At 47.0% G+C, this 9205-nt stretch overlaps 1 pseudogene across 1 annotated transcript; it reads left to right on the forward strand.

Annotated features, from left to right (window-relative positions):
- The first annotated feature begins 819 nt into the window (after positions 1 to 819).
- LOC125553676 (5'-3' exoribonuclease 3-like) lies at positions 820 to 6157 on the forward strand (annotated as a pseudogene). Its single transcript, XR_015602005.1, has 22 exons — positions 820 to 1136; positions 1240 to 1348; positions 1449 to 1525; positions 1649 to 1846; positions 1937 to 2056; positions 2145 to 2207; positions 2384 to 2539; positions 2615 to 2773; positions 2852 to 2929; positions 3016 to 3126; positions 3215 to 3283; positions 3349 to 3411; positions 3521 to 3616; positions 3687 to 3782; positions 3888 to 3958; positions 4148 to 4416; positions 4505 to 4545; positions 4669 to 4743; positions 4823 to 4944; positions 5066 to 5167; positions 5264 to 5339; positions 5421 to 6157. The product of XR_015602005.1 is annotated as a 5'-3' exoribonuclease 3-like (transcript).
- The last annotated feature ends 3048 nt before the right edge of the window (positions 6158 to 9205 follow it).

The following is a 9205-nucleotide window of genomic DNA, read 5'->3' on the forward strand; positions in this document are numbered from 1 at the left end:
TTCATCGTATACTAGAAATTTGCTCAGTGTATATCACACAAATTTCAATGTTTATTCGAAAATTGTTCAACATATATTACAAAAATGTTCACTGCATATTTTCAAAAATTCTTCGATGCATATATTCATCTGTTTCCAAAAATATTTATCATATATTTGCTTTGAAAGAGGAGGTCGCGAGTTCAAATTATCTTGCATGCGCCTTTTTTTTAGCAATGTAGTAGAAAAAAATTCAAATGTGCCGGTCCAGCAGGAAGGACGGGTCGCCCGGTCAACACTGCTGCTCCCCAGCCCACCAGTCTAAAGAATCCCAGTTGACATCTTGCCATGTCAGCGTTTTATGCCCCAGACGACTCGAGGGTTCGTTTTAGACCGGAATCGCATAGTTTAAGGTGCAGTCGACCGGGATTTTGACATGGGGGTTCATTTCGCCGAAACTCACGAGTTCAAGGTTTAAAATAGATTTTTCCCTTTCAAAAATCGGGAGCTTAGGATGCACGATTTAAAATAGAGTTTACTTCAAAAATAAAAATCATAGCGTTTTATGGCGCATAGAAAATCTTTATAGCCCTCATCATCGCTTTGCTTAGCTTAGCTTCCCCATACACGCACGCTCTGTGCCAAGCCCCACCACCACCAGCAGCAGCAGCAGCAAGCGAGCTGCTCCTCGTTTCCCGCGCCGTGCGATGAGTCGTGGCGGGTCGGCGGCAAGACGTGACGCATCGGTCGCCGCCCTCCCCTGGGCTGGCCCAGTCGCCTGCCTCCATATCCCCTCCCCATCAACTCGTTTGCCGCTCCGTATCCCTCGCCACGCCGCAACCAGTACTAGTACTACCAGGAGTCCAGCATATCTTCCTCTGCCATCGACCACCCTCCAATCCATTGCCAACATCGGAGCCTGGGTACGTAGCTTGAGCTGTCGCTGCACAGCTTGCTGGCGAGCTAGCTAGCCGGCCGCCATGGGAGTGCCTTCGTTCTACCGGTGGCTCGTGGAGAAGTACCCCAACATCGTCGCCCCCGCCGTCGAGGAAGAAGAAGACTGTCCTGCTGGCGCCGGCGCCGCCGTTTACTTCGACAACCTCTACCTCGACATGAACGGCATCATCCACCCCTGCTTCCACCCGGAGGACCAGACGGTAACTCATATGCCGACGCACTATCTCGGTCCATGTACGATCTCGCGAGTTCTTGATCGATCTGGTCTGGTCTCTCACCTGCGACTGTTGCGCACGCATGCAGGCGAGCCCTCCTCCGGCGACGTTCGACGACGTGTTTCAGTCCATGTTCGATTACATGGACCTCCTGCTCCGCATCGTCCGGCCCCGGAGGCTCCTCTACCTGGCAGTAGGTTCGTTCGCTCGGCTCCGTCCTCTTCTTCCTCAGCATCCAGCTTCGTCCTCAGCACCTATGTACGCATGCTGATTCCATGGCCGCGTGCATGCATGCAGATGGCGTCGCCCCTCGCGCCAAGATGAACCAGCAGCGGGCCAGGCGCTTCAAATCCGCCAAGGCCGCCAAAGAGGCCGTACGTGAAACTTCTTTCCTTTTACATCCGCATTTCCATTCCTGTAACCTTGTGAATCACTTGAATATCTTGCTTTGTATTCGCAAAAAAAAAAGAGAATATCTTGCTTTGTTTTTCTTCCAGGAGCTTGAGGAGAGCCTCATGAGGGAGAGGTTCACGGCTCAGGGGAAGGAGGTACTGCCGCGCGACGATGCACCATGCGAGGTCTCGGATCCAAATATCATTACGCCTGGTACTGAGTTCATGGAGAAGCTGTCGGCCGCACTTGAGTACTACGTCCGAGCACGATTGAGCAGCGATCCCCGATGGAAAGGCATCAAGGTTTTATTTCGGCCATGAACTTGCAGCAAATGTATCATATTGACTGTAAACAGTTTAATCTTGACAAATCTATTATGCCTCTTTCTGAAGGTTATACTTTCCGATGCAAATGTTCCCGGAGAAGGGGAGCATAAGATCATGTCATTCATCCGCGCTCAAAGGAGCATGGAAAACTATGATCCGAACACACGCCATTGTCTCTATGGGCTGGTAGGAAATTTAATAATTGCATAAAGAACTTGATCGTGTCAGTTGTATGAATTCACATATTTTAGTTAACTCTGAAGAATTATTGCAGGATGCCGATCTCATAATGCTTGCTTTGGCCTCTCACGAGGTCCATTTCTCGATTTTGCGTGAGGTAGCATGTTAATCTCTCCTCATCGATAACTTCCAAGCACCGTCATTAACCCCGAGACAGCATATATGTAGCATATATATGGAATTTACTAGGCATATCTAAGCTCTACTGTCAAGTAAAACTAGCATTTTGCAGTTGCATTGGAGCTGAGAATACTCTTCTGTAAACTTAAACAGGACGTTCTACGGCAAAATCACCAGCCAGATATTTGTGTTACTGTGACTGATAAAAGTTTCACAGCCCAAGAGTCACCAAAACTTAAGTGCAGAGGCTGGTTCCCCAGGATAACAGAGGCAAGACCCAAGGGAAAGTTGCCCAATAAACCGTATCAGGTTTGTTCCCCACGATGATATCACTGGAAAGTTCTCATTCTGACTATGCGGATAACGCCGTTTACACTGTTGCAGTTCCTCAACATCTGGGTTTTGAGAGAGTACTTGGAGCTTGAAATTGCTACACCGGATTGCAAACATGACATTGAGAGGCTAATTGATGACTTCATATTTATTTGTTTCTTGACAGGAAATGATTTCATTCCACACATTCCTTCACTCGAGATACACGAAGTATGTATAGCTGTATGATTTTAGCCGTGCTTAATCATCTTGTGATTTTTTTTCTCTAATGTATGTTTCATTTGACAGTATGCAGTCGATCTTCTCATTGACATGTACAAAACCACGTTCAACAAAATGGGGGGTTATATCGTTGATACTAACAAAGTACGTGTAGAATCTAAGCCTCGTTTTCATTGATGATTATCCATTGAGTTATTCTAATGTTATTTAGTAGCTACGTCTGGAAACAGATCAAAGATAAGCATGCTGCCTATGTGAAAGTCTCAAGGTTGGAGAAGTTCCTTCATGAGCTGTCATTGCATGAAGAGAAAATATTTCTCAAAAGATTTGAACTGAGAGAGGTATTTTCTCATCCTTGTCAAAAGTATGCATGCACTCCTAAACCCTAATTAGCATCCGTTGATGTGTTGGTTACTTGGTTAATTGCAGAAGTTGCTTTGCAAGATACAGCGTCAAGCTGCAGAAGATGAATGTGATGAAAGAAAGTATGACATTGTGGTAAGGATTTGTCAGGGTCGATGAAATGTACATGCACAGAGATCTAAATTGGCTCATGTGTGCAGGAAGAAAGTGCAGAGGGCCTTGAACAAGAGAGTATCTCGGCTTGCACTGATGACAAGCGTGATGTATGGGCATTTTGTTTATTTCTGCTACATATTAAGAAATGCTTGAACATCCTTGTTGATTTCCTATATGTGTATTTTCTGCAATTCTGATTGTGTATCTTTCTGTCAGGTTACTGAGAATACCTTAGAGCTGAAAAGAAATCTGAAGGATAATCTGTGTAGTAAGCAAGATCTTTTCAAAAATGGATCCTCTAAACATGACAGGGTTAGTGACTTGGTGTCGCCTATTGTTAAGACATCTCTTCTATGTGCAAATTTTGACATATATACTACAGATAAGGCTGGGATCGCCAGGATGGAAGTCCCGGTTCTACAAGGAGAAATTTGGTGCTGAAACCTCTAATGAAATTGGGAGGCTGCAGACAGAAATGGTTCTGATTTTTTCCCTCTTTTTCCTGCAAATAGTCTCATACTCATGCGGTTTGGCAGGGTTATAACATTTTAGATTGCTTAATATGTTGTTTTTGCTGATTTAGGTCCAGAAGTACTTGGAAGGATTGTGTTGGGTGCTCCGATACTATTTTTCTGACGTACCATCATGGAGTTGGTAGGACGAAGCATATTTTTTTGTCTATGTATTTCCTCACATACTGTAATATCATTGTTATGAATTATTATAACGACACTGGTCCCAACAGCCAGTTAATTTAATCATATTCTCACACTAGTGACTTGTGAAGTTCTGATAGTTCCAATAGATAGACAAGTGTTTGATATTACAATGTTTTTTTTGCAGGTACTATCCATTCTATTATGCTCCTTTTGCATCAGATGTGAAACGCCTGTCACAGTTCAAGATTTCTTTCACCGTAGACAAACCACTACGACCATTTGATCAGCTAATGGCAGTGTTGCCACCAGAAAGGCATGTTTGTTCATGAATATTATTTATTTTCATTTCCTGAGAATTAATCAGTTTTTTTTGCAGCTCATGTGCCCTTCCAAAATGCTACAGTGAATTAATGGGCTGTGAAGAGTCCACGATACAAATGTTCTACCCATCAGGTATATATTTGTTATCCTGTAGTTAATACTCAATAGTATCATCAGACTGTTTGTCTACTGATGTGGCGTGCAATTCACTTGCCACCAGATCTGGCGATTGATACTCATGGAAAACGATTCTTGTGGCAAGTAAGCCTTTTGTTCATGTGCAATAAGATGAACTGGTTCAACTGATAATTTCAACGCAAACTGATCAAGTGCACCTATTTGGTGCTATAGCAAAAAAGGACTGATGCTAGTTTCCTATTTCAGGGTGTTGCAAAGTTGCCATTTATAGATGTGAAGCTGCTGCTTTCAGCAACCAAGACAGTAGAGAAAGATCTCGCAGTATGTATTCTCAACTAAAAACTAGCATTCCATAAATCTGAAGTCACAAATATGGTTTCTTACCTTGTTTGCACATCAGTTGCATGAAATGAGGAGGAACACTATCCGGCAAGAGAAGATCTTACTGAGGAACTCAAACTCTCTGGCAAATAATGCAGCATTTGGGCCAATATCCGAGAAGAAGCTTCTGATATCCACCAGGTACATGGAAATCTGAAGATATGAAAACCTGATAGGCAGATACCGAATTTTCTGTTCTGCTCAGAATTTCAGAGCAATCTGAACTGATCCCGGACTTTCCTTCACTTTTCCATCATAATAGTGAAATCACAGGATGGTTATCCCAAGATGAGGATGCTCCAAGCAACGGCCTTTTTCGCTCGCCGATCAGAGATCTCCCAGACATCACACATGATCAAACAATGCAAGTTTTTTTCATCCTGAGACTACTATGTTCATGCATTGGGGGTGTCTATTCCGTCTCATGCTGATTTATAGTATATATCTTGTGATGTTTCAGATCGGCAATGTTCTTCAATCCTGAGGCAGTGAAGCCAATCTCAAGACTGCTCGACAATGTCATCGTACCTGACAAGGTAGGTTGCTCGTATGAAGTTGTACTAGATGATTTCGATAAATTAATCTGGAGCTTCATTCGATCTCTGAATGTTATGCAGACTGTTACTGAAAGTGACATTCGGACGAGACCCATGTGGCACACGTACCCGGGGCCAAGGCCGCCGACGGTCACCTGCAGGCCAGAGACCCTGTGGAAGCGGAGCTCGCCGGCGATGCAGCCGAGGGAAGAGGTGAAGAATGCCGGAACGGGGTGGATGGGGCGGGGTAGAGGAGGCGTTGGCGCCGCCACCACCGAGACCCAGCAGATCGGTACGAGCGGCTTCGGGCCGGGGGGAGGGTACGCCCGCCGGTGGCGCCCAGACGCTGCAGCGGATGAACGGCAGCTACGGGAGAGGTTTCCAAGGCGGCCGGTTCGATGACGGTGGCGCGTACAGCTTCCGACCGGGAGGCGGTTGGGCAGGAAGGGGCGGCGCGGCGCAGAAGCAGCAGCAGACCGCGTGGCGGCCGGTGGGGACGTGGGCGAGAGGCGGCGGCCGTGGTGGGAGCGGGCAGCCGCGTGCGTGGTAGAAGTACAACTGGTGGAACAGCTCCGTCTTCGTCGTTGGTCTCTACAGTATTTTGCATGAAACATGAGCGTTTGTTGAGAGTTTGATGAACTGATGCATTTTGTGTGTTACCGGGCAGCCCCGTGCGTAGTAGAAGATCACCGTATTTCATTCACCGGGCAGCCAACTTGGAAGCATCAGCGTTTGGCCGTCAAAGCCATTTACTACTCGATGTGTATGTTAAGTTGCTCGTACTGACGGGAACACGTTTTATGGCGCATTGCAAATTTCTCGCCCTTGTTTGTTTTGCTACCAGAAAGGTGTGGACAGGAGCATTATACGGCGTTTTTCTTCATCTTCTGAACACAGCACAGTTGCACATGCTCACATACATGTTATGCATGCATACTCTATTTCTGTGAACGCTTTCCAGATACTAAACAAAAGGGACCAGGGGCAAGCACCTCTGGGCATATTTTTATAGAAGGGCGAGAAACAGTTTTGCAGATACTGAGTTGGCATACATGTTGAGATTGACGAAGTCAACATAGACACCTCATAGCTAAGGAAAACCTTTCCTAAATGAACATCGTCGGAAAGCCTACAATAAAATCTTATGAGCTATGCTCAGTTCGCCTATACGATGTTGTTTAAAATCTAACTTTGTAAACAACCCAAGATACATCAACACTGCCTAACCGATAATGTATTCATCTTGGAAAGTAGCAACCAGTACCTTGTCACATTATTGGTTGCTACTTTGTTGGTTAGGCACATTATAATTTGTTGTGAATAATAGTCACAGAGGAAGACATTTTTTTGTTATGCCGAATAGACAACTAGAAAAAATATGGTCGAAGAAACTAACATGGCATGAGAGGAAGGGAAATATCTGATGCACTGGACTTGTGATGCAACCGATGCAACCAACACCTTTAAATGCCTTCCAGTGTGAGTTCTTTTGTTTTGGAAGTGATTTCTTATGTTTGGGATAGAAGTGATTTTGTTTCCTCGAGTGCCGTTGGTAGAGGAAAGAAGAATCGGTGGCTGAGGGATTAGACGGAATTAGGGGAATAGGAGTAATCAACGTGTTTTCATTTTGGAAACTGCCTTTTCATGACCATTTATTTGCTGGTTATTATGTCAGTTTCTTCCCAATCTTTACCCTGGATGGGTTAAAAGGGACCTATATCAACAAGGGTTATATCAGCTCCAGGGGACTCCATTTCGTTTCTCCAGCTCATATCATAGAGGAAAACAAGTGTCTTTCTATCCTGTTCCTTCTCTCGGATTCATTTTTCTTGGGCGGGGGAGACATGGAGAAGTGAGGGGAAAGGGTGAAAGAGAAGGGAGAGATTCGGGGGGGGGGGGGGGGGGGGGGAGCAGACAGCGCCGACGGGGCAGAGTGAGCCGGTGATCATCTCTAGGGGTGACCTCTCTGTTCTGCCTCCTTCGCCGGACAGTGAGGGGAGGTGCGTGCCGAGGCGCCCCCGAGGTGATGGTTCTCCGTTGATCAGAGTGGGGAGCAGACAGCGCTGACGGGGCAGAGTGAGCCGGTGATCATCTCTAGGGGTGACCTCTCTGTTCTGCCTCCTTCGTCGGACAGTGAGGGGAGGTGCGTGCCGAGGCGCCCCCGGGGTGATGGTTCTCCGTTGATCATTGACTTGGAGGCTGCACGGAGGGCTGTCAGCGGATCCCTGGTGGTGGGGCGTTTCCTATCGCCCTTCCAAGTAAATCCACGAATCCTCGTGGATGAACTCCGTGCTTGTTCGGCATGGAAGTTGCAAGGTGCAGTTACCATCCAAGAAGTGGCCAGCAAGGATGGTCGTTTCATCCTCAACTTCGGCTCCGAGGAGGACAATCGTTTCGTACTCAAGGCCCAGCCATGGCACTACAAGCGTGACGACATTATCTTCGCTGAGTTTGATGGCATGGGTGACCCGACGAAAGTTGACCTCGGAGTCATGGCCATATGGGCACAGGTTTGTGACCTCCCTTTTGAACTGAAAACTGAGAGTATTGATCGGTCTCTAGGGGGCCAAATTGGGGAGGTGATTGTTGTATCTCATCGGGATCAAATGATAGTAGAAAAGTACCTGCGTGTACGTGTTAAAATTCCACTACATGAGCCTCTACATGAGCCTCTCAAAAGCAAAGTAGGATTCACGCCCTTAGGTAGTAAAGAGAGTATTCAGTATGATGTAAGATATGAAAAACTACCATCGTATTGTGAGTGTTGTGGGCTTGTAGGACACATGTCTGAGAGGTTCTGTGGGATCCCTAAGGATGGGAGAGTAGCACCTGTTCCAAAAAACCTTAGTGTGGATGCTTACTGGAAGGGCCGGGCGTCAAGTGAGAGAGCTCTTATGTTCGGTGGCTCAAACAACAATACCATATCTAGAGCCACGGAGGGAATGGTGGTCAAGGTGAACAAAGCTGTGAGTGATCTCACGGTGATGGACAAGGGTGTTGTGACACCCGCGACGACGACCAAGGTAGGCCACTCGCTCGGCCAGGAGGGCTGGGCCCTTGTCGCCCCCTAGGGGGCCTCCCTTGGTGTTGTGCCGGGTCAGGAGGACCTGGCGGCTCTCCCTCTCGACCAGACCAACCTTGGCATGGAGCTGGCGGTAAAGGGGGTCTCCCATTCAGGCGCGCCACCGCTCGGTCAGGAGGGCCGGGCTACTGTGGCGCCCCTGAACACCCCTGCTGGGGCAGAGCTTGGTCAGGTGGACCGGGCTGCTGCTCAAACCACCACTGGTAAGCTTGGATAGGAGGGTCTTGGCCTAGTGGCGGGGGGTGTTTCCCTCCCATATGTACTGCCTGGCCAGAAGGGCTAGGTACAAGTACGTTTGGGTGGACCTGGAGCTCCAAACGTGATCCATGAAGCTGCTTCTTCTTGGCAGATCCCAGCCGGACAGAAGGACCAGGCGACCTAGCTGTTGGGTGCCGTTGATTGTGCCTCTTCTACAACTTTTCCTGGCCCAGTTTACTCCGAACAACTCTTGTTCAAACCGGATGTGCTGGAGGCACTCTCAGGAGCGGTTGCTGCAAGGCTGGCCACTACAGATACAAACAATAGTATTGGTTTCATGTTTAATGCTAAAAAGATACCCAGCAGGTTAAGCCAAAGGGAAAGGGGAGGAAAGAAAGGAAGGAGAGAGGATATGAGAGGTCAGATGAAGCTCGCAAAAGTATCATAGGTAAAAAAAAAGGAAGAATCTTTTTGATGCGCCTTCGGCTCGTAGTGAAGTAGATTTTTCTTTTGAAAAAATGATGGATAGCTATGAGTGTATTTTGTATGGAGATATAAGTGTCTCTTCCAAGAGAGTTTGTACGGG

Source organism: Triticum urartu, chromosome 4A (genome assembly GCF_056163025.1).
Source record: "Triticum urartu cultivar PI428250 chromosome 4A, HENAU_Tu73, whole genome shotgun sequence".
NCBI classification, from domain to species: Eukaryota; Viridiplantae; Streptophyta; class Magnoliopsida; order Poales; family Poaceae; genus Triticum; species Triticum urartu.